General features: G+C 32.1%; 1 long non-coding RNA gene across 2 annotated transcripts; it reads left to right on the top strand.

The window, feature by feature from the left end:
- Positions 215–4,271, top strand: LOC109352806. Of its 2 annotated transcripts, none has more exons than XR_002108408.1 (3): positions 215–370; positions 1,045–1,478; positions 3,809–4,271. It is a non-coding gene; the product is annotated as an uncharacterized LOC109352806 (long non-coding RNA). The 2 variants fall into 2 exon arrangements; XR_002108407.1 differs by lacking the exon at positions 3,809–4,271 and adding an exon at positions 1,929–2,128.

Consider the following 4,908-nt stretch of genomic DNA (forward strand, 5'->3'; position numbering starts at 1 on the left):
TTAATCTGCATAATACATTTCATTTTCCCCTAAGTTGTATATGGATCATGATGGGTAGAATTTTGTCACTGATGAAAATTTTAGTACAAAGTACATGTAAGCTCTTTTTTTAAGGGTGGGGACTGGGGATGTTGGTGCTTTTAGACTTAATTTCCCTCTATCCTTTGTGGACTCCTCCCATTATTCTTATCCATAAGCACAACGTTTATTTTAATGCAGAATAAACTAGAGAGTCTAATATGGGATTAGAAGGAATTTCAAGAACGTTTCCAAATGGTTGTTAAAGAACACAAAATGATCGAGTTGCTAGTCAGAGCTTGAAGAGGAGCATGATATGGCTATTGCAAAAATTGAAAAATTACAGGCAAAGGTAAAATATTTTTATAATTGTGTGCATACCTTGTACTATCTTCTTATATATCTATTTAACTATTAAGATGATCTGAATGTTGGATGTTACTTGCTTCATGTCACCCGTGAATAGTCTTTTAGTGTTGTGTTGAGGTCACGTATGATATTTTGCTGCAAGAAGGACAACTTGTTAATTTCCTCATAACATTAAGTGCTTACTCTCTTGTATTAATTTAGAGACTTAGCTTCTGGTTGACATTATAGGTTGCCAATCTGACAAATGATGAGCAATATGTTTATATCTGCTCTGGTAGAAATTAAAATCAGGGCTACTGTCTCTTTCTTGCCAGAAATTACAGTCAGTATTCACAAGTATTATTCGTCTGCTGGACATTATAGGTTGCCAATCTCTTGCAAAAGCGATATAATTTATTAGTAGAAAGCGATATAATTTGTCCTGAAACTTGCTGAAGATGCCATGCGTTCAAGATATGACCAAAGATTATGAAAAATAGATGTTGGTAACATTTTCTTGAATATGCTAAAATTATTTGTTTTTGTTTGTTTCCTGCTGATTCTGGTTACCTTTACTATCATTGTTTTGCCCAATTTTCTGCACCAAGAACCGTCAACACACTCTTTATATTTTACATATCTGCTTATTAATTGGATAATATAAATGTTTAATATCAGGTTTTGTATTTCAAGGGCTTCTCACCTTGTACGATCTCCCCATCATGTATGAAAGAGCGCTGACTGGAAAAGATATGGTCTGAATTTCGGGGGCATAATCCAGCAATATTTTTATACTTTCCTTAAGAAGATATATACCCTAATTTTCTTGATAGAACCAGTATAGAATTCTGCATTTCACTTAAATGTATATGTTAGACAAATTATATACATATTCCCAACATGAATATAAGTATGAACATCTATGCATTTCGCTTAAAATTTCTTATTTTTATGTGATATAATTCGTTTACACGTTGGTACAGTTGGGATACCAACACCAAGGAAAACGTCTCAACTTGAGAGAAATCTTGTTAGAAAAGCTGTCAAATATTCTCTGGACGACTTGAGGGAGAAGAATTCAGGGCGCTTTTTAAGTTCTCTTTGCTATTCAGGTAAATTCCTCTCATGTATTCTCTCACTCTGATGTGCACACACTTGTGTTCTCCAGCCCCTCACTGTTTTTAGAGATGAATGATATTCGCTAATCCTTTCCAAAATATTTGAGATAATGTTGGAATTGAATATATAACTATCCTAATATAGCTCGCATCTATGCTTGCTTAGTATGTTTTTTTATCTGTGGCTGATTAAAGCATACAAAACAATTCAGTTGTGAGTGACAGATCAAAACTAATAAAGTTTGCATTTCTTTTCGCTAGTTTCCATGGGCTAGTCGCATGCTATCTAGTATGTTGTGATAACTTCCAATATACCATCCGTTTATTAAAAGAAAATTAAAATGGAGAAAACCAGGCCAACCCATGTAACCTTGTTTTGGATTGCATAGTTGAACGAAAAAAGAGAGGGGCTGATTACTTCCAATATGATTCTCATTCTTTTAGGTTCATTTATGATACATAATACACACGGAGAGTATAGGCGATAATACCACATCTTATTGTAGGTAAGAGACGATCTTATTACCACATCTTATTTGGATGGTTATTGGTTAATTTTGAAATATAAACAAATATTTACATATGTTGAAATGATTAGAAGATAAATCATTGCCTTGATATGGTGCATTTTGAGAGTACCATCTCAAGAAAATAAGTTGGAGCATTGACCTTGTGGATATTCTCATTCATTAAAAATTGTTAGAGAGATGTTGTAATCATTATCAGGTAAATGCTTTTAAATTCTTTTGACAAATTTATTGAGTCAGATTGAAATAACATTGTTTTCGATCTAGATGAACTGAAATTTAATTGGCTAAAGAAAGTTATAGATCCTAGACTTTGTTTTGGGTTGTGAGAACTGAATCTAATCTGAAATCGGATGACCCTAGTTGCCTATAGTTTGAAATCTGAATGAGACCCTAATTTACTGGATTATCTTATATGAAGTTACAGTATGAATTCTGCATTCTCTATTCATAACCTAAAATGGAATGGTTTAGTTTCTTAAGTGTAATTGTAGTATTAATTTTTTTATTCATATTATAAATTGGTATGGTATGTTTGTGGCCATGATTTCCGTAAATACAATTGTTGTGTGGCATGTTGGAAAGGCATAGGATATGGGTTATGCCTTAATGATGTAAAATACAATTGTTGTGTGGTATGTAGTATTAATAAGAGACGTGTATTGATAATGTAAAATAGGATGGTATGCTTCAGCAATATGACCATAAATGTGAAGTGGATGCCATATGCCATGCTTTATGAGCATAATTGCCTTGATAAATGGCAACAGTAGTTCTTTATTCATACTGTAAATTCAGAATGGCTGTGGCCTATCACACAGACTTCTTTCTAACTTATTGTATATCGTAGTATACATTATTATTTCTCTGGTATTGTAGTTTGATTATGGAGAGTGAAATGTAATATATTTGTTGGAATTAAGGAAGAGGATTTGGTTAGCGTTGTTGTTTATAATTCTTTTCATATATGCAGATTATGCTAACAATAATAACAATAAAGGTGCAGGCTAGTGCACGAGGCTCCCACCACCATTGAGGTTTGTGGAGGGTAGATATGCTGCCTTACCCTAATAATAATAACTATTATTACTTAAATGTTAGATAAATGTTATTGGAAATTCAGGCATATGTTCTCATTGTTCTTGGTAAATATTAGGATTAATTTTGTATTTCACTTTGAGGATGCTATTTGTAATAAATATATGTATGATACATTAAGCTCATTTCAAAATGGGGCTGTTTACTTGGATGAATAACTTCCATGACATTCCTCTTTTTAAGCCTTGTGGCTTATATTCTCTTCATTTCTACTGAGGAAATGTGAACTTGTTTATGCTCGTATTATTTATAATTTTCGTCAGGATATATATTTCTTCTCATTTACTCAATAGTAGTCTCTATTTTTTTCTCCTACCTGTGTTTGAGCCATATCAACTGTTTACTTGTTAATATGTTATTAAAAAAAATTCTGATCCTTAAGAAAACAATATTTTGTATAAGGCTAGTTCATTTATTGTTGAACATGTTTGATTCAATTATTTGTGAACATAAGAGTGAGTGTGATTGTTATATTCGGCTAGTTCATATATTTTTAAACATGTTTGATTCAATTATTTGTGGACATAAGAGTGAGTGTGATTGTTATATTCAGAAGCATCTCTTTTTGCTAGTTAAAGAAACTACATAATGATTTCTTCATGTACTTCTCTCATATATTGTAGGTAGATCGAGGAGTTGTTCATACTCTATTTATCCACTTACTATTTGCTTAAGGATGCTTTCAAATTTCAAATGCAGATTGACGAAGATGAGATTTACTGGAGACATCGAAAGGAAGATGGAGTTGGAATGCTCCCGTAATTCCACTCGCTTAATATCTCACTTAGCTCAATGTTTTAGTGAGTACATTTTTCTCTTCAAGGTTCTTTGCATTCTTGTAAGTTTCATCTTTTTTTCAAACCTAGAATCACTTACAAACCTCTCAACCACAAAATATATTCTTTTTTTGTTAGATAAATGTATTGTCTGACTCCAATATGGCTTGAACTTCCTCAGATCTTGAGATTCTATGTTGTTAGTTATTTGTCCGTTGTCACCTTTGACCTTCCTCTATTCTATGGATTGAACTAATTAATTGGTTCTTCGATGATAACCCTCTTTGCCACTGGCATTCTTCTCCGAAATTCTCCTGGTTTGGTTTTTATAATTTCATACCATAATCAGAGTTACTTTTTATTCTTTGTCCTACCTATACAACCTGCATCTAATTTTTGTTACTTAATAGGATAAAATATTAGAGCATTTACCTCAAGATCAAGAAAATGTTACTACTTCAAGTGTTTCATCGAATGTATTTTCTCATCCTAATGATGTAATTGGAAAAGCATATGGAGCTAAACATTCAAGTCGAGTGCATGGTTTGGACATTGGTATTTGTTCCTCAAGTATTTTTGGAACGTCTAGACATTCTATTGGTTTTGTGAATTCTAGTCGCTCTAGTCAACATGTTGAAAACTTAAAGAAGTATGTTCAAAGTTTGGAGATAAAACTATCAGGCTATAAAGAGACCAAGGAGCAACTTGCACATACTCGGAATCGATTAGCTACTCTTGAGAAGTTTATAGTCGAAAAATTTGATAGTGAATTAACCACTTTCGCTCATGATGTTCCACCATCTTAGTTATGATTTATTAGATACTCATGAAATTATTAGTTATGATCTTCATAGTTTGCATTTTGTTTTGTAAGGATTGTTGAATGTTAAACATTTGGTAATTATATCAGATTCACTTTTCTAATGGTATAACACTTTTATTTTTGTTATTAGCTAGCAAATATTTAATTTTATTAAAAATTTACTATTATATTATTGAAAATAAAGATTGCTAGATTGTGAA

This window comes from Lupinus angustifolius, chromosome LG07, assembly GCF_001865875.1.
Source record: "Lupinus angustifolius cultivar Tanjil chromosome LG07, LupAngTanjil_v1.0, whole genome shotgun sequence".
Lineage (NCBI taxonomy): Eukaryota > Viridiplantae > Streptophyta > Magnoliopsida > Fabales > Fabaceae > Lupinus > Lupinus angustifolius.